We start from the raw sequence: 21,494 nt of genomic DNA, 5'->3' as shown, positions 1-21,494 counted from the left end.
GGCTCTCCGATAAGAGTAAAGAACTCTTTGGATCTTATACGTTTTGATCAACTATTCTGTCCAGCTTTCAGGAAAAGATTAAGTGCGTGCAAGCTAGCTTTATTATATTTGTACTTCTTTATCATGTTACTGTAATGTAATTTTAATCCATTCTTATAGGGATTACTATTTTGGTTGATTAATTGGTGCAATTCACTTGAGTCAAGATTATGCAAATAATTACAGATGGTCAATGTACAATTATTAGGAGTGGAAAGTGTAATTATTGCCTTTCTAGCATTAAATTTCAATATGCAAAGAGCATGAGCAGATAATTTGGATAGTTCACAAAACTAGGCATAGGGATCACAAAATAACAAAGTGTGGAACTGGATGAACACAGCAGGTCAAGCAGCATCTTCGGAGCACAAAAGCTGATGTTTTGGGCCTAGACCCAGGGATCACAATCTTCAATTAGCCTGTTCCTGTTCCAACTAACTTGGTCAGGATGCCAACTTTGTGCTGACTGCTCCTATGAATTGTTGTGGTTGGCAGTTCAGTGATGAATGCGGTGCTGAGTGACTACGTACCTAAAAAATCATAGAATGATTGCAGAACAGTATGAAACCGTTCTCTCTTTTCTGGTCATCTGATGGAGCTGTTCACTTTGTGCCTTTTCCCTGTGCCGCTGCAAATGCAGCCTTTTCAGAAAATACCCCAATTTCCTCAAAGAAAGTTTCTATTTATTTTGCTTCCACCACATTCTCAGGCAGCACATTCCAGATCCTTACCAATTGCTGAGTGAAAAGAGCTATTCCTTATGTCACCATTGTTTATTTACAATCTGTGGTCTATTGTTCTCAATCTTTTTACTAATGGGAACAGATTCTCTCTATTTCCTCTCAACAGACGCTTCATTATTTTAAATACTTCTATTAAATCTCTCTCTGGCTTTTTGATAAACTTGCCACTTCTCCAATCAATCCACAGAACTGAAACTCCTCAGCTCTGGAATCATTCTTGTCAAGCCTTTTTGCATCCTTTCTAAAGTCTCCCCATCTTTTCTAAAGTATGACCCCCAAACTGGGTTGCAATAGGGGAAGCAATGGCCTAGCAGTATTATTGCTGGACTGTTAATTCAGAGACCCAGGAAATGCTCTGGGGACCCAGGTTCAAATCGCACCACGGCAGATGGTGGAATTTGAATTCAATAAATATCTGGAATTAAGAGTCTAATGGTGACCATGACTCCCATTGTCAATTGTCAGAAAAACCCACCTGGTTCATTAATGTCCTTTAGGAAAGGAAATTGCCAGCCTTACCTGGTCTGGCCTATAGATAACTACAGACCCCCAGCAATGTGGAGGACTCTCAACTGCTCTCTGTGCAATTAGGGATGGGCAATAAACACTGCCCCAGCTATTGGCACCCACATCCTACAAATTAATTTGAAAAATACTCCAGGTGATGATGAATCATTAGATGGAACCTGCTAGGCCTCGCTGGAGCTTTCAGAAGCTTGGGTGGGAAAAGTTGATTAGCTAGAATCATAACTGTGTGGAAACAGGCCCTCCAGCCCAACAAGACCACCCCAATCCTCACAGCATCCCACCCACACCCATCCCCCTACAATGTGCACATCCCTGAATACTACAGGCAATTTAGCATGGCCAATCCACCTAACCTGTACACCTTTGGACTGTGGAAGGAAAGCGGAGCACCTGGCAAAAACTCATGCAGACGTGGGGAGAATAAGTAAACTCCACACAGATATTCATCTGTGGATGGAATTGAACCCAGGTCCCTAGCACTGTGAGGCAGCAGTGTTAACCACTGAGCCATCTTGCCACCCCAACCAAGGCAAAAATTCAATTACCCCTGGTTCTGGATTAAGATTTTGCTACTGAGCTCTCAGGAGTTTTCAGGAAGGTTGACTGCTTGTTTTGCATTCAGTAGAATGGAATTGTGTGCATCAGCACAATCTTAGTTGCCAAAAACAGGAAACATGTGTTTTCACAAGCCCAACTATATCTGAGGTGTGTACCTGGCTGAATAAATATCTTCCTCTCGACTCCAGCATGTACAAACATTTTCAGTTACTTGGTTCCTTCATAATCAAGATGCGCAAATTTTTACAGTATTTAGGGTGAAGCCTCTTCGTGCTGATTAGCTCATGAGAAATCTTAAGGGTACGCACTTAGGCTTGTTGTTGTGAGATGCTAGCTCGTGTTGGCAGCAAGGATAGACCACACCGACAAGACTGTCAAAGTGAGTCCACCACGCTGGCTGATGATAGTAAGCTTAACCAGGCAGGTAGTGGGGATGAAGTTGAAGAGACTCAAAGGGACTCAACTGAAATATAAAACCTTTAAATATAAATCTGTGCTCTGTGCGAACCTTTGATTCTAGTTATGATGGAATGTCAGTGACCTGATGGTAAGTGAGCTATTGAGTGCTGCATTTTATTCTAAGCTCCGTCATGTCTGGTCATGTATATTGATGGCCATTCAAGCAACTGACTGGAAAAGGAGGCCCTGCAAATATCATCTCCGCAGTAATAGGGGAACTCAGCAATAGACAAGGCCAAAGCTTTTGTAAACAGCTTCTATCAAGGATTCTGAGTGGATGATCTATCTTGGCTTCCTGCTAAGGATACCACCATCACAGACATCAGTTTTCAGTTTTTCATTCATTCAGCTGATATCAAGAAATGACTCAAGAATTAGGATTCTGCAAAAGGAATGTGTTTAGACAACTTTCTGGCAAAAGTACTGAAGAACTGTGCTGCAGGATTTGCTGCACCTCTGGGCAAGCAGTTCCAGTATAGTTACAATGCTGACATTGACCCATCAATGTGCAAAATTTCCAAAGCATAAAGTTACAGCTTAATACTTAAACACAAAGTCTCAAAACTCTGAACTAACAGTGGTGGCAATAGCCCATGGATAATATGGCCCATTGCGACCATAACTACCTTATGTTACAAACTTGGCAGGTGAATCAATGTAAACCAGGGTGCTTTACAAAATAAATATTTGGGCTTGAAGATCAAATGTTAAACAAAGATCATTGAAATTCCCTTTCCGGCAACCCTTCTGAGAAACAGTATCGGTTGGATAATGTGAAAGTGTACATGGGATGATTCAATCAGGTTTTTTTGGGGTCAATTGCCAAGGCTGTATAAATTATTCAGAGTAAACTGACTAAAGCCTACTCCTAGATGAAGAAAATGAGCAGCCAGGGCTGGATGATTTGCAATTCAGCTCCAGTAACAAGTTTCTGCAAACCTCTGGCTTTTCTCAGTAACAATATCATTAATGAAACCACATCTCCACCCAGAAAAGTCAGCACATAATTTTTGACTGGGCTTTAGAGCTGACAACTTGATATAAACAAACTCCAAAGAAAAAAAAATGCAAATAAGGTAACACAGAACTCCAGGTGTCTCTGTTGGACATTTTATTCTTTACTGTTTCTAAATTTACATTGACGAGATCATCATAGAGAACACACTCTCACCTTAGAGATTGCTTGGAAACAGAGAAAGAAATGTTGCAATTTTTTTCACTGCCAATGAAGACGTTTATTTGTCCAAGGTTCTTGTTTGACCGATGAGGATTCCTGTTGGGATTTCTGAGACCTCCCACCTTGGTACAGAATTTTGTGTATAGTATGTCAGTATTAGTGGTTTTGTTACGGACCCCCTCCAGCATTACTGACACCATACGCACTGTTGAATTTATGGATAAAATAAAATATAACGGTGGCTGATGGAGTGGGAAACAAAACTGTGGGTGGCTGAGATGCGTAGCCCCACAAAAGAATTCTATGTCAAATGAAGGTGATGGAGGGGAGGCAAAAAAGAAAACAAATAATTGAACAAAAACCAAAAGAACTGCGGACGCTGTAAAAATAATTGAACAAATTATTTGAGTAGTCGGTTAAAAAGATCACATTGAGGACAGCAAGACAGGTGATGTGTCATGGCTGCATATGCCATGCGGGAGCTCCTGGATGCTAGTGTGATCCAGGGTAAACATATCTGTAGTAAAATGAGAGTTTATGTGGAACTGCAGATGCTGCTGACATCTGGTGGTAAGATATACTGATGATCTGCAGCTATTGTGCTGGGATGCTTATGTCAGTTCTGTATCATAAATACGAAATAAAGGTCATGTAGTACTCAATGAACTTTTAATTGTAGATCCTGGTATTTACATGGGTACACTACAATCGCAGGCACTTGCATGTCTGGGCTCAAGCTAAGCAATGCAGAGGTAGTGTGGCATACTTCATTCAGCATTTCATGCTTCAAGAGACCAGAGATCAGTAAGATCGAGACTGAGAACTTTAGACCATTAGATCACATGTCATGATAGGGAAATAGGGAAGAGTCAACATGGTTTTATGAAAGGAAGTTCATGTAAAGGTTTAACATGTAAAGGTTTAACAAAATTATTGGAGCTTCTTGAAGGACTAATGTGCTCTGTGGATCAAGTAGAATCTGTCGACTCACTGTAGTTGGATTTCCAGAAGGCATTTGACAAGGTGTCACATTGTGGTACTGCACAAAGTAGGGGCTCGTGGTGCGGGAGGTAATATGTTAACGTGGATAGAAGGTGGACTGGCTGGCAGAAAACAGACGGTATGCATGCATTGGTCTTTTGCTAATTGACACAATATACCAAGAGTTGTCCTGCAGGGGTGTGTGCTGGGGCCACAGCTTTTCACAAGTTATACCAATGGTTTAGATGAAGGCGTGAATGAAGGCATTTTCAGGTTACACAATGGAGAGTGAAAAGTTTGTTGTGAGGAGGACATAAAGAGAATGAAATACGGGAGAGCAAAAAAGCAATATGGGAAGTGAAGGTCAGACAATACTGGAGAGACACAGAGAACAAAACTAAGAATACACCAACCATCAAGACTAGGTATTGCAGAGAATACAAAATAAAAACTAAAGGCTCTGTACTAAGGTAGATATGTGGGCATAGGAGCTAAGCTCCCTCAGCTCAGGTGGATAGGTCAAGTGAGCAGGCAAAAATCTGTCAGATCTGGAGCATAATGTGGGAAAATGGGAAGATGTACACTTTGGCTGAAAGAATAAATACAGCAAAGTATGATCTAAATGGGGAATAACTGCAGAATTCTGAGATGTAAATGGATCATTTCTCTCCAACCTATTGTGGCTCTGTGACTCCTGGAATGAAACAAAGGGAGGGACTTAGTGAGATGGAAGTGGCTGTCACAGCCATTAGTGCCAGTGGATGTGAAGTGTCCCAAGTGAGTGAGTAGGTTGTGCAAAGGGCATTCAGGGTCAGTATTCCAGATTGCTGGGATGATTTGATTCCAGATTTGGAACAACTAGCAGAGTCCAGTATTGTTGCCTTTCTGCTAGTCCTGGGGTAAAGGGTGGCCATCCTGCAGACCACCCCATCCCACCAGGACCTCCAGGTCCGTTCCCCCAAAGTTGGACAACAATTTCCCCTTGTCAGCCATGCCTGGGGTGAATAAAATGAGCTGTGTAGTATAAGTATGGGGTGCCAGCTCTTGATTGAGTGGAAGACTAGCTTTTAAATATAATGCTGACACCGTGGACCCCGGGCCTTCTGGCAGTAGTGTGTTCTCTTGCCTATGGAGAGTGGGAGAATATGACAAGTGCGTTCTATAGGGCTATGTGCAATGAGATGAGTTTGGGAGGATCATATAGACAAAACTGGCTGGGCCTCGTGGGTAGAAACCCTGCCTGAAGCTTTTCAAAATACTCAGTATCCAATTTCTGATATGATTTAGCTCCTTGTTTGGGTTCTGTGCTTACTGATGTTGGTGAACATTACGCCCACATAACTGACTGACTTCATTACACAGAGAAAGGGACTGCAGATGGGGTGGCTCCCCTTAAACCAGAATACCACATGTCATGTGTCATGTAACTGTCTTAAAGGTATGAATCAGTCTGGTTTGGAAACTATGCCATAGAATAATATGCTGTATTTACTTCACTGTATCTCCCATTGGCAGCAATTTAAATATCTGATGAGTTTAGCCATACTTGCTTGCATTCACATAAGATCTTGATGTCGATTAACACCTTGACTATGATTGAAATTGTAGTGTGGTCTAACTGTATGTGATTGACATCGTCACATGGAAAATTCAGCTAATCCAGAGTTGTCAGTCAGAAATTTTGACTTATCAAAGACATCTTTCAGTTACTTTTCCTATCCCATCAGTGGGATAGGTGACAACTCCAAATCAACTGAGGTTTTGGGTTATCTGATTTTGAGTCAACAAGATTTCGCTGCACTATTGAACCATAAAGAGAGCCTTTATCAACACATCTGTGATGCGCTGCCTCAATTTGTTCTGAGGCAACTGCACTTTTTAATTAAACTATTTGCATTGCTTTCAGTTTTATTTAGTGTGGGATGCACAACATTCTAGTGATACTGCACTGGGGAATAAGTGATAGTACACCAGCATTACACCTTATCATGGAAAGTGGGGTTATTATATTTACATAAATATGCCAATTATGAGAGATGAAAATTGTATTTGTTTCATCTTAAACCATGCAAGGAACTTTGCAAAGGACCTCATTTGATTGATTTGTCCATGTAGCATTTCAAAAACTCATCCTGCATGTTTATTTTTGGATTTATTTCAATCTTTTGTATTTATTGTCTATTTTTGTAAATAACTCTGTACATGCATAAATTTGCTTAACAGTTTAGGTTTATACGAAAAGAGTCCCACATACCTAATAACTGTCATCTGAAATAGTATGAAGCTGCTGGACCTGCTACAGATTATTGAGTAGTAATAAAAGAGCTCATTGCTCCCTCAGGATGTACTATCTAGATTACTTTGTGCTTCAGTTCAGCAGAGGGCTCACACAGGCGGATGAAGTCGTTGCTTTGAGTTGAGGGGTGAGATTGTATTATAATAGTCTGCCCATTGATTGAACCTTCCACAATATGAGAAAAGGCCTTTGACACTTTGCAGTGTAATAATACCATTGATCTTAGTAAAGAATAAGACTTAGTTATTGTTCTACATAAATATAGGCCTTCCTCTCTGAATAGATACAAACAATGAAATTGTTCTGTAACAGCAAAGCAAAACTAGCCAATCACAAATTAATAAAAACCAAAAGAACTGTGGATGCTGTAAATTAGGAACAAAAACAAAGTCCCTGGAAAAGTTCAGCGGGCCTGACAGCATCTGTCGGGGAGAAAACAGAGTTAACACTTCGGGTCTGATGGCCCCTCCTCAGAACTGATGGTGGCTAGGAAAACGTCAGTTTATATGCAGAAAATGGGGAGGTGGGTGGGGTAAGGTTTAAATGATAGCACAGAGCCCAAAGAAAGAGAAAGACAGTTGGACAGCCAAAAGAGTTGCTAACAATCAGGCTGGGAGGGTGAATAGTTGTTAATGGGGACTGTTAGTGACTAACAACAGTGGGTGTGTAGTGGCAGGCTATGTGGTAACACAGCGTGGTGTGTGGGGCGGGGGGCTGGGACATGGGAGAGTTTAGGCCCTAAAATTATTGACATTGAGTCCGGAGGGCTGTAGGGTCCCCAAGTGGAAAATTAGGTGTTGTTTCTCCAGCTTGTGCTGGGCTTCACTGGAACACTGTAGCAAGCCAGAGACAGAGATGTTGGCCAGAGAGCAGGGTGGTGCATTGAAGTGGCAGGCAACAGGTAGTTCAGGGTCTTTTTTACGAGCAGAACGTAGATGTTCTGTGAAGCGGTCGCCAAGTCCACGCTTCGTTTCCCCAATGTAGAGGAGACCACATTGTGAGCAGTGAATGCAATAGATTAGATTCTTGGTAGTGCAGGTGAAGTGTTGCTTTACCTGGAAGGTATGTTTGGGCCCTTGGATACTGGGGATGGAGGAGGCTACAGGGTGTCCTGGAATGAACGGTCCCTGCGGAAGGCTGACAAGGGAGGGGAGGGGAGTATGTGTCTGGTGGTGGCCTCTTGCTGCAGGTGGTGGAAATGGCGTCTGATGATCTTCTGGGTGTGGATGCTGGTGGGATGGTAGGTGAGGGTAAGGGCAACCCTATCACTGTTGCGGGATGGAAGAGAAAGGGTGACGGCAGAAGTGCAGGAGATGGGTCGGACCCGACTGAGGGCCCTGTCGACAACGGAGCTGGGGAACCCTCGGTTGAGCAAGAATGTGGACATTTCGGAGGCTTCCTTGTCGAAGTTGGCCTCATCTGAACAGGGCTGTTAAGAAGGCATACAGTGTTTTAGCTTTTATTAATAGAGGGATCGAGTTCTGGAACCAAGAGGTTATGGTGAAGCTGTACAAAACTCTGGTGCAGCAGCACTTGGAGTATTGTGTCCTGTTCTGGTCACTGCATTATAAGAAGGACGTGGAAGCTTTGGAAAGGGTGCAGAGGAGATTTACTAGGATGTTGCCTGGTATAGAGGGAAGGTCTTATGAGGAAAGGCTGAGGGACTTGAGGCTGTTTTCATTAGAGAGAAGAAGGTTGAGAGGTGACTTAATTGAGACATATAAAATAATCAGAGGGTTAGATAGGGTGGAAAGGGAGAGCCTTTTTCCTAGGATGGTGACAGCGAGCACGAGGGGGCATAGCTTTAAATTGAGGGGTGAAAGATATAGGACAGATGTCAGAGGTAGTTTCTTTACTCAGAGAGTAGTAAGGGAATGGAACGCTTTGCCTGCAATGATAGTAGATTCACCAACTTTAGGTACATTTAAGTCGTCATTGGATAAGCATATGAACGTACATGGAATAATGTAGGTTAGATGGGCTTGAAGTCGGTATGACAGGTCGGCACAACATTGAGGGCCAAAGAGCCTGTACAGTGCAGTAATGTTCTATAAATGAACATGTGCGACGGAGACGGAGGAATTGAGAGAATGGGATGGAGTGTGGGGCGTGGAGGATGTATAGTCCAGGTAGCTGTAAGAGTTGGTGGGTTTGTAATGGATATTAGTGGCCAGTCTATTCCCAGAAATGCAAACAGAAATGTCAAGGGTGGGAAGAGTGGAGTCAGAGATAGACCAGGTGAAAGTGAGGGCAGGGTGAAATTGGACTCAAAATTGATGAAGTTTTCCAATTCTCGATGAGAGAGGTAAGCAGCACTGATGATATCATTGATGTATTGCAGAAATAGTTGCGAGTGGGGGGTCGGAAAAGGACTGGAACAAGGAATGTTCCACGTACTCCATGAAGAGACAGGCGTAACTACAGCCCATGCGGGTACCCATGGCAACCCCTCTTCCCTGAAGAAAATGAAAGGGTCACAAATCAATAACCAGCTTGTCAGTTTGCCCATGATTCTTTCCACTGAACTCTGCACAGAATGTTGGTTCAAACTCTTCTTGGAGGCTATGCTGTCTCACTGCCACTTTTATATGGTGTGAAAAGAAGAATCTTGGCAATATTTTCCAAGTCAACGCGAAGTACAAACTAGTGCAATGAAAAATCAATTACTGGATTCTCATCTCATCCTTCCAGTATACACCAGTTTCCCTTCATTAATATTTGGATAATTATTACTCTATGAACTCTGCAACATCTAGTAGTAGTCATGGCACAGTGAGTAGGCCTATATGCCTGAATCAGGGCTAAAATGTTTTATTTGATCATTGCAGCTGTTGGTCACTTAAAAATACAGCAATTAACTCACTCATGATTGAATTTATATAATCAGGTAGGCTGTAAAATGGCACTGTAATGTCTTGTTCAGTTATGGATTGTCTTCATGAGAAGAACAAAACCAGGCTTGTAAAAACAGAATTACTTTATATGTATACATTATTACAGCGAACATAAGCTCAGAGTTCAGTTCTAATATCTTTAAATATGTTCCTCATCAAATGTTAACAGAGGTGGCTATGTTAATATAGGCATAGTGCTATTTTGCAGCATATCTAACAGAATCTATTGCAATATAAATTTAGTCGTAAGTGTGCTAATTGCTGTACTCTTAAGCGATCAACTGCTGCAATGATGACAAAAACATGTTAGCACTGGTCCTGCTGCACAGGCACAATTGCTGTGCCATGACTAATACTGATGCACAAAGTTCACAGAATAATTAATGCCTTAATACTAATAATCTATTTTTAGATTTGATTAATTAAGGGCAGAAATTATGACTGCCACTGTTACATGCATACTTAATACAGCAGATTCTCTCTGTGCTATTTTAACAAAAGTGTTCATACCTTTGCTAAACTCATATATAACAATACTATAGAACTATTATGTTTTGTACCAGTGTTTTTGGGATTGGGAGTTCATTTGCATTTATACTTATTAATTATACAGTAAAATCTACAGTCACAAGACATCTTCAATTAATTAGAAGTTTCTGGAATTTTACTTAGAAATCCCCATAATTTCCTCTGGTCTCTGCAGAAAGAAGAACATTCCACAGCATCTTAAATATTGTAAAACATCTGAGAAGCAAAGTAAATAACTAAACCTCTATTATTTCCCAGAGGTACAGCAATCACCACTATAGAACGGTTCATTATAATATTTATGCCCTAATTAGATTGAGAGTCTACGCAAGTTCTGCTATCTTTTCTCCCACTGAGACGCAACATCTCATGGCTGTTCAATGCTTTATCAAGTTTCCCAGCTGAGAACTTGAAAGAATAAAATTGGAGTTGAATTAAAATGTCAGTCAACTCATAACCACCCCCAGACCCCACCATCCCCCGACCAGCTTGGTGTCCAGTGCTCTATAGTTTGAGCCAGTGGCTTTGGATTTGTCCTGAAATATTTTCCTAACTGCAACAGATGAGAAGCTATTTTCTTGTAGTTTTAATGAAAGAGCTGTCTGTATAAATCCTTCCATTCATCATGGGCAACAAATATTTAATAGTTTCGTTTCATCTTTGAAAATGAAAAATAGGTGTACGATTGTGTGATTAGGAAACTTAGTTACCAATACATAACTAATAAAGAATGAAGCATGAACAAGGCTGGTACATTACCTGCAATGCTCATCACATTTCCTTTTGAAGTACTGTGCAAACATACAGCCTTTCGTGCCTATATATGTGGGAAGCCCACTACCTGCCACAATAGTTTGAATTGTATTATGATTGGGTGAAGAGAATTGACTCCTCTATTTTCAACCCACTCTTGGCCAGTCATAACAAATATATTTTGTTTACATCTTCAGCACACCACTATCAATTTTCACTTAAAATATAGTTCACTAGAAATGACAGACCAAATTACTAAAGCTTTCTTGAATGAAAGGAAAAGGAACCTCATTACCTATTAACTGAAAAAGAGAAAATAAAAATGCAAGATCAAACACACACATAAACACAGGTAATATATTTAAAAAGGACAATTTTTGCAACATACAAAGAAGATTAGGCCATTTGTTCTACCAAGCCTACTTCACTATTCAATAAGATCTTAACTGATTTGATTTTAACCTCACCTCCACATTCTGGCCTACTCTGTATAATCATTCATCCCCTTTGTAATCAAAAGAAAGAGAGAGATAAGGCTGTACAGCAGAGAAGTTATTACAGTCCTTGATTTGTTAGATTTTAAATCTGACGCAGCAGTTGATTAATTGATGAGCCATATGTGCAGCAGTCGCAGAATCTGCAGAAATTGCCAGTTTGTGGTGAATGATTGATTTCTGTCGTGATTGTAATGAGGTCAGCTGGATGGACTTCATAGAATATTAATTCCATGATTGGGGCTATTAATCTGGTCCAATTAGGGAGCCCTGGCTAACATATAAAAACAGGGGTGTCAGCCATCTATTTTACTCTGAGAATGGGCTCTGAGGGAGCTGAATCAGTGTCAAAGATACACCATGTGTAAATGAAGGCTGACTTGTTGTTAGGATACTTGCCCCTGTGGATTTATTCCCTTTTCCAAGCCCAAGTTCATTTTCACCAGACCCTGCCCTCTGAATAGTCAGACAGATAGAAAAGCAGAAAGAGCTCCTGCTCTTGTGTTGCCGATTAGCTTTTTCTTCTCCCTGCTCTTCTGTTCAGAAACACTTGTTGAAATATAGTTCAGTATGTATCTAGAAGTCTAGCTCCATTGTTGTTCTAAGAGCTTACCTGGTAAGTAAAACTTTCAATTCCCAATGTCTGAAACTATCACAGTTATAAACTAAACAGGAAATGTAAATTTCTTGATGCTGATCCAAATGCCTGATTGTGATGTCATTAAATAAAATGCCAATTTCAGTGCCAATCTTCTTGTTTAGTCCAAATGGGGGACATAAATCATGCCTTAATTTTTGATCAGATGATTACTACAGTTATTTGAGGTCTTTGTTTCCCCTTAAAGAAAATTAGAGCTCTGACATAATGATCAAATGATGGAAGTTCATAGGAAAGACTACTCTTTCTGGAATCAAGGCTAGTGGGCCTTTGTTGCATAGCTTCTATGGCAATAATATCCTTCCTGGGGTAAGGATACCAAAATTACACATGCTACTCCTGGTACAGTCTAACCTGACTCATACACATTTGAACCAACATTTCACTAGTTCTAAACTCAAATTCTCTTGCAAAAAGGCTAACATTTCATTAGCCTTCCTAATAGCTTTATTGTGCCTTTGCTGGCTTATCAATAAGGATTCCTAGGTCCTTTTGTACATTCAGGGTTTCAGCGAAGATTTGTAGCTCGAGTGCTGGTTGGAGATGTTGGTGTGTTTGCTAAGCTGGGAGGTTTGACAGCATATGTTTTGTCCCCTTACTAGGTGATGAGCTCAGTGCTGTGGACCCTCCAGTGAGGTGCTGTTGTCTTGTACCAGTTTGAATTTGTTGCCTGGTTTTTGCTGCTTCTGCTACGTACTGGTTCCAGTTGTGTGTTGAATTAAACCCGATACGCTGACCATTACAATATATGGCTGGAACTGGCACCTACTGGAAGCAGCAAAAGCCAGGCCTCGTAAATTCTAACCAGTACAAGACAACAGCATTTCACAGGAGGCTCTACAGTAGTGAGGATGTCACCTAGTAAGGGGAAGAAATGTCTGCTATCAAACTTCCCAGCTCATTAAACACCCCAACATCTACAACCTCTTTGTACAGCTACAATTTTCAACCTCTTGCCACTTAACATATATACTCTGCACGTCTGTTTCACCAACCAAAGTAGATGCCCTCACATTTTTTCATGTTGTATTCCACTTGCTATTTGGTTTGTGATGGATAATACTGGCTTTCCCCACCACTTCTTCTTAGGCAGGTGCTTCAAATTGAAAAAAACTTTCATACAATCCCTACAGTGTGGAAAAAGGCCATTTAGCCCATTGAGAATGTAACAACCCTGTAAAGAGCATCCCACCCAGACCCAGCCCTCCTACCCTAAACCCATATTTACTATAGCTAATCCATCTAGCCTGTATGTCCCTGGACAAAACAGGGCAATTTATCATGGCCAATCCAGCTCATCTGCAAGTTTCCAGACTGTGGGAGGAAACTGGAGCTGCTGGCAGAAACTTTCTTCCACTCCAGAGTTATAGCTCATCTGGTGACTAAATATTCCAATGTTGGATCTCTCCACCACGTCACAGATCAGGCAGATGATATTTGCTGAGCTGGATTGATGAAATGCTTGGGTTTTTTCATGCCCCCTTTGCCATTTGTCCACCTTGGCCTGTCAGAAATGCTCAAAATGGTTGACACCTTCGCAGATACTTATCCAGCGTGAATAGTTTTGTGCAAGAGATTCTCATCTGTGCAGATATTACATGTTTTTAAAGAAAGTTTTGAGGATGTCCTTAACACTTCCTCTAGCTTCCTGGCTGTGATAAAGTAGACAGTCTCTTTTGCAAATGTTACTACCAGGCGTGTGGATGTTATGGACTGCCTAACATAGCTGATTAGCCATAACTAGTGCACTGATCCTGGAGATGTTGGCCTGATAGAGGACACTGCTGTTGGAGTATGTATCTGTCCATTGAACTGAAGGATGTGGTGGAGGCATTGCTGGTAATATTTCCCCGAGTATTTCTAGCCTCCTTGTCCACATCCCATTTAATGAATAAAAAACACTCATCGTAAATTTTGCCATAAAAAGTGAAGCATGGATAGAAATCGGAAATAAACTTTCTTTAGTGACAGTTCTTTCAGAGCAGATGTTTGATAGGCCAGGCTCTGTGGGAATTGCAGAATAGCTGCAAGATTTTCAGCAACTGTCTTTTTTTGTGATCTACACGGTTTAGATATAAAAGTGCCTGTAAATCATTCAGGTTTGAGGTAATCAAACTGGAATTTCAACGTCCTTGCTCATTCTCACTGTTTAACTCAGCAGTCATATTGATTTCCAGGAGCTATCAGATGTACATAAACAGCATATTGAAGGCTTTGAAGAGCATTGACACCCACAGAGTTAGGCTGCTCTGTTCCAGTGTTCATGCATTGTAATTGAATTATAATTATTTTTCCAGAAAATTGAATTCAAAAGATATTAGTGAAATGAATACTTGATGGTGTTACTTATGATGTCCTAGATGTCTAACCAGCTTGCTGAGTGTTTCTTCATGCTCTGATAATTTCTAGCAGTTTTATTTTCAAAGTTCAGAGCTGCACTACACATGTTGGACATGAAAGCTGTTAATATTCTATTAATACACATGGGATACATCTTGATGCATGACTGATGAAAGCAACAACTGTCCAGAAGGTCTGGTTAGTTTTCACAGCTCCAGTTGTGTAATATAACAACAAAATTGTAGGTTTATTTTCTTTCAGTGACAGCTACAATCAGTTACAAGAACAAAGAACAGTCTCCTACGTACCAACTTTGAAATGCAAACAGCCCTCATTTTAAAGATATTGCCTAGGAAATGCTTATTTTAAAAAAGATGCATCATTTTACTTTTACAGTATCGGATTTTACCGAAAAATCACGCAAAAATTGACTGGGCAGAAGTTTCTGAGTGGGTTTTGGCTTTGAAATGTCATCTACTCTATCCTGTTTTCCCTTTGCCCTCCACAACCGAATAATGGTGGATATATTAGCCCTGACCTTTATTCAAAAGTAAATCAGACAGTGACCTCGAGCATCCGTGTGGGCATAGTTATACGCACACACACACACACACACACACGCGGCACAGTGGCTTAGTGGTTAGCACTGCAGCCTCACAGCGCCAGGGACCCAGGTTCAATTCCAGCCTCGGGCAACTGTCTGTGTGGAGTTTGCACATTCTCCCCGTGTCTGCGTGGGTTTTCTCCAGGTGGTCCGGTTTCCTCTCACAGTCCAAAGATGTGCAGATTGGCTTTGCTAATTTACACATAGTGTTCAGGTGGGTGAGGTGGGTCTGGGTGGGATGTTTTGAGGTTCAGTGTTGACTTGCTGGGCAAAGGGGCCTGTTTCCACGCTATGGATTCAATGATTCTATGATCCCTTTGTCAAAGTGTTGTGATAATTGTAAATCGTATGTCTGAGACTTATTTTAATTGAAGATATTATGAGACATGAGGAAATAATGGGTGTATATTATTGAATGGTAAATCAGGATTGAAACGTGAAATGTCCTGCTCATTTTTCTCTGAATAATTTCATTTTGTTGCTTCTTTTAAATTCCTGACAACATGAACAGAATATTGCTGTAATGGTGTCTCCAAATCTCAGTTTGCATTGAAAAATAAACCCTTATTCCTAATATGTCCTTTAACTCTCTCTATTCCTTGACATTGTCAGATGGGATAAGGAGGCAAAATACTGTGATGACTTCACTTTAGAAAACAGTGTTATATGGGAAATGAGCACAATTGAAACATAAAAGTATTGCAGCAATAATATATTTATGTGGCTTTATTTAGCAAATTACACATTGAGCTCCAATGGTTGCTTCTTTTTCTCCAGCCAATTTTGTGGTGAGACAGCCACTTAAAAAAAACCTGACTGTTCTAATTATTGATCTTTTATTGCCTGATGCTGTAGTTGCTTTTCACATGAGACTGAATCTAATTGCAGGGATGAAACTTTAAGCTATGATGCAGATGAGTGCACTTGATAGATTGCCTTTGGTTTTGCTTTTGTAAACTTCAGCAGGAGAGGAAATAGGCCTCACTGCTAGATGCTGACTTTGCTGTTGTGAAAATTCCATGTGCCTTTTCATTCTTCTGAAAACTTCAAGGTAAGGTGCTGGACAGTAGCGTTAAATTACAGGCTTGATTTTCAGAAGCCTGCGTCTTTCAGACTAAATTCAGTTTTCTTCCACCTCTTCCTTTATTATTTTACCATTTATTTGCTACTTTGAGTCAAGAACAATGGGATTTGATAAAATCACAAGTTTGGGAACATTGATGCTAAGCATATGCAAATATATCCTAATTAAGAACACAAATCCTACCACTTATTTATGACATGTTATTTTTCTTTAATGAAAGCTTTTGAGATCAAAATATATGCAAACGAATATCTTCAGGGTCTCAGGTAGTAGGGAATAATGTAATATAAACTCCAAAGAGAAACAAATTATCACTGTAACAATAATAAACAGAATAATTGAGTGATTTACTTTTAAAACCCTGTGTTTACATAGGCCATTTTACTTTTCAGGCCAGTTTTACCATTCAATGTTTTACATCCTTTACAAAATTCAGGATAATGCAAACTGCTTTACAATCGACAAGGTTTTAAAAATGCTATTCCTCTTCTGATGTAAGAATCTGGCAACCAACTTGTTTTTTCACAGGTCCCAAAAGTAGCAGAGTGAGAATGACAGAATAAGTTGCTTTTTAAGTGATGTTGAATGAGTGCAAAATATTGGATAGGATATACGAGGAATAATTCTCTTGTTCTGCTTCAAAATAGAGCTATCAGATTAAAGAGGTGAATGAGGTCTTAGTTTAATGTAATCCAAGATGCAGCTTCTCCAATAGTGTAACACTCCATCAGTGCTGGTGCATTAACCAAGATTTCACGCCCAGAGTCTTTGAAGTGCTATTGGATGGACAACCTTCTGACAAGGGGTGGGAAACTTACTACTAGACCCATAGAAATATAAGCTACCAATGTCATAAAAGGATATTTGAATAAATAACATTCAGTAGCAATGGTCCTCCTATTTAACACAGCTGTCAATGTCCTTGTCAATGCTCAGACCAAGTGCCTAAGAAGAGCTATTGAGAGCTGCTACTTTCTAGCCAGACCAGGATAATCTGATGCTGGATAAATATTTCATTTTGAATGATGAGCCACAGGACTGGGAATTTATAATGCTACAATAATGCTTTTGCCACAAAGAAGTAAATACTAATCCTTAGAAACAAGGGGAATGCGAACAAGTATCACCTACTATTGTCAGACTACTGTAGATTATGTTTCAAAGGGCATTATAGTGACTCATTAAAACAGATAAGTCTGAAAATATCCAGAAACACATTTCTCCTAATAACTTTATGCAGAAGTAAATTGATTGAAAACAAATTATGGATAATAAACTGAGTGTTTATTAAGCAATTGTTTAAAGCCAAAAAAAGCTTTGGTCATTTGGATGTACTGAATCAACAAACTGTAATTGGGGAACCACGACTGTGCCTGTCAGATTCTCTAGGTATCTGGGCAGAAAATCACAAAATTGTTCTTACAACATGTAAGCACTTTATGTGCAACATTTCAAATCTCATAAAGGCTGTTGCTATATATGAGCAACCATATTTCTCAGCCTGCACTCTAGATTGCCCTGTTGCAGGAACCCACACATACTTTGCCTCTGTTACTTGTTTCACGTAGCAATTTTCCTTGCTACATCCTGAGTTGGTTATGGAGGAAAGCGGCCATTGAGCCTATTCCTGTTAGTCATCCAGTAATCTTGACAGTCTATTGGAAAAATGTAGTCTAATGAAGCGTGGCTAGATGTGGCATCAGAACTGTTACTATCCATGAAATCATAGCCTAGGAGAGAAATTGCAGAATGAAGGCAATCATTGAGAAAGAAGAAAAAAGTACTTTTGGAGATTTTGATGTTTTTATAAGGTGTAGTACTTCAACCAAATCTGTAAAAATCTTATCATATGGGACTAAATAAAACCAAGCACATTGATGAGTATCTGAACAAATATATAAACATCATTTTAGTCTTTGGTTTAACAAAGTTGGATTGATGAATGATCAATTTGCTGAATTTTACAATACTTTATTCAGTTCTTATTTTCTTACAAAAGTATTGTTTGAGTTCTCAAATAATACTCACTTAAATAAAAACAACTGGAGAAACCCAGCTACCTGGTACCACCTGTAGATAGAGTGGCATTTCTTTGTTTGTGTTCACAAGAGCATAGACCCAGACCTTCTGAATTTCTCCAGAGCTCATAGAATCCCTACAGTGTGGAAACAGGCCCTTCTGCCCAACAAGTCCACACTGACCCTCAGATCACCCACCCAAACCCATTCCCCTATAACCCCACCTAATCTACACATCCCTGAAGACTTCAGGCAATTTAACACGGCGAATCCACCTAGTCTGCACATCTTTGGACTGTGGTAGGAAACTGGAACACCTATTTTATTCCAGATTTCCAGCACCCACAGTACTTTACTTTTTTCATATAATGGTTTCATATTTTGTACCATATTAGGTCTCTAGTTTAAAGGTCTATTGCCTTCATACTGATACAATTGGAAAAGTAGTAGAGTTTTAATAGTTGTAGTCTGCAACCTATGTGAGACCATCAGAATTGAAATACTGATGAGAATGATACCAGAATATTAAAACTTAATACAAAGATTCACATGGATTGCAAGAAGGTAACTTGGTGACAATGAAACAACTTAGCATATAAAAAAAGCTTATGTTAATATGTTGAGTAGGCTCCAGGTATCAGGATTGAGTAAAAACAGTGGTACAATAATCTGAAAACAAAGCCATAGCATTATCAATGAAGTTTGAGTTAGGTTATTCTAAAGATTTTTGCAAATTAACCCTGGGAATGATATTCCTGTTTAGAGAATCCCAGCAGGGGACACTGTGACAGGCAAGGCAGAGGATAATAGAAATGGGGTAGTGGAAAACTATAAGTTCAACCAGGAGGAATTTGAGCATGGGATGGCGAAGGATGTGAAGTCAGCTGGGAGGAGCAATGGGGTAGATTGGGGATGCTGAGGAGGATGTGTTGAACAAGGAGTTATATGGGTTGCAAAGTCTGGAAACCCATCAGAGAAGTGGAGTGAGGTCTGAAGGTGGCTGATATGGAAATCCAACAGCACTGCATGTAACTGGTTCCAGAGGCATATCCTTCATTTACTTGAACAAGTGGCAAAAAACATCAGAATATTCCTTTTTACCTAAAGGTTGACGTGGGTATAGGGGATCTAAACTAAAGGTTGAGGTTCAATTCCAGCGTGGTAATTGGGTACCAGGGTTCACTTAACGTGATGATGACCAATTGACAGAGCGATCTCACCGAACATCCAGTACTAACATTTTAAATTTCAAACCAGAAAGTGCAGACTGGTAGCATGCTCTCACTAGGCTGATTTAAATTATCTGCAGTCATCTGAGAATTGTTGAATTCAGATTCACTGGTTTAGCAATTATCAGTTGACATGTGGAATGTTCATTTTGTGAGACCCTAACGGTTGTAAGTCTCATTAACAAATTTCCCACATAAGAAGCAAGCTAGTTACAAATTAGTTCCGACCAAATACATTAATATTAGTAATTCAAAGATTTAAATTTCACATCTACTGCCTGAAAAAATTTTGTAATTTTGAGAAGTAATTTTCACCTTAAGCCAAGTGTCGGTTTGCTTATTAATTGCAATTTTAAAAGCCTAGATTATTAGCATGGCTAATGTTGAGAATAAATGTTAAAAGTAAAATTCTCTGAGTAGAAAATGACTAATATTAATAGATGAATGATTACTCTCTTTGCACAATATTCTTTTGCAGGTATTTTTAATGGAGGCAATAATTGTTTAAGTTAAGTGTAGGATTACCTCTGACTCTGTTGTAAAGGTCAATATTAACATATTAACACAATATTAACATATTTCCCTTTCAAATATCGATCGTGTAATCAATTTAGCTTCAATTGCTCTGTGCAGAAATGTTTTGCATGTTCTGAGAGCTTTATTTTTGAAAACTTTCTTTGAATCTCTCGCTCTCTTTGTAATTGCAACATGTGTTGGATCAACAAATCTCTTTATTCCTCCACGCAATCTTGTGTCTCCACTGCCCAAAACCCAATCACTCAGTAGTGCAACCTGAAGACACAGTGATCTTACTGGAATACTGTGTTTTCATACATTCCCTTTTGTATACTTGTCCAGTCTTTCAATAGTTGGACATGGAGATATGTTAGAGGAAATGAAGGCTGATCCAAATCATTGTGCAGCTTTAGTTTAACAATTAAAATGTGAATTTATGAACAAATATGATGAATCAAAGTTACTCCTCTTGAATTAAAACCTCTTTAACAATAAATAAGTAATATGTCAGGGAGTCCTGTATTGGTGCTCTCAATACATTTGCTATTAGTCTGACTTGATATTACATTTGCCCAAAGCTTGTAGAGACTTGGATAGATCTAGTCTTAGTTTTTACTTCTTACTTTTCTCTCCGCAAACAGACTATGCAAAAGAATTCTCTGCTCTCTTCCTTCAGACAGGAAATTAACAATGACCCCTGACCTATCTTGGGATTTAGTTACTTAAATTTAAAACTGGGAGTTTTAGGAGTGTGTGGCAAGTTGTGTATTTAAAAGAATAAGTTACACTGTATTGGTTCCCTGTGTGTCCTTGTTATCATTTGATGCATCTTGTGGGTGGGGGAATTGGAAGATCTCTCAATGCTTTCTCACCCAATTCCTTTAAAGTTTTTGAAACACTCTGTTGGGCTCCTGCGTCATGCAAAGTTTTAAAGTGTTTCCTTCCAAGTGGCCTGTGATCAATGTTTTTGCATGTGGATATGTGTATTTCTTACTCAGATGGAGAATTTCAATTTTACATAACCTTCACACTTATTCTGGAGGTTGCTGATGATAATACACAGTTCACATGTTCACAGATATTAATTACAGATGAAGAAAGAAATAAGTATTTAGTAAAGTGTAACCAAGTTCAGTCTCTATTGTTTTGATACAGATTTGTGGTTTCAAAGTTGAGGTGTTATGTTGTCTGAAGCAAAGGCTTTGCAGTTGCAGGATTTTCTCAGCAGATCTGATCGTTCCACAGTTGATTCTTTGGAAGCTTCAGAGTCAGTATAGTGTATCATAATATGTGACCTGGTGGTAAAGGTCTCATTCAATCTTATTTTGGGATCACTGGAAGGATACTTGCCTTAGTAGCTTGATAGCTTAAATCTATCCTAGCCTCTGCTGTCCCTGAAGAAGTTAAAGCAAGCACATAATCATTAGTTGTAAGAAGTATTTGTTAGATTCCTCAGTGCCAGGATACTTCCAGTAATTTTTTTTGTGCTATGGACATCTTTGAACTGGATCTTTGGAAAACTAATTGAAGACCAACTGGACAACTCATTAGAGATTTTGGACAATCAGCAGCATCAATTTCTATGAGGACAAACA

This window comes from Stegostoma tigrinum, chromosome 27, assembly GCF_030684315.1.
Source record: "Stegostoma tigrinum isolate sSteTig4 chromosome 27, sSteTig4.hap1, whole genome shotgun sequence".
NCBI classification, from domain to species: Eukaryota; Metazoa; Chordata; class Chondrichthyes; order Orectolobiformes; family Stegostomatidae; genus Stegostoma; species Stegostoma tigrinum.
This window is presented reverse-complemented; position numbering follows the sequence as displayed.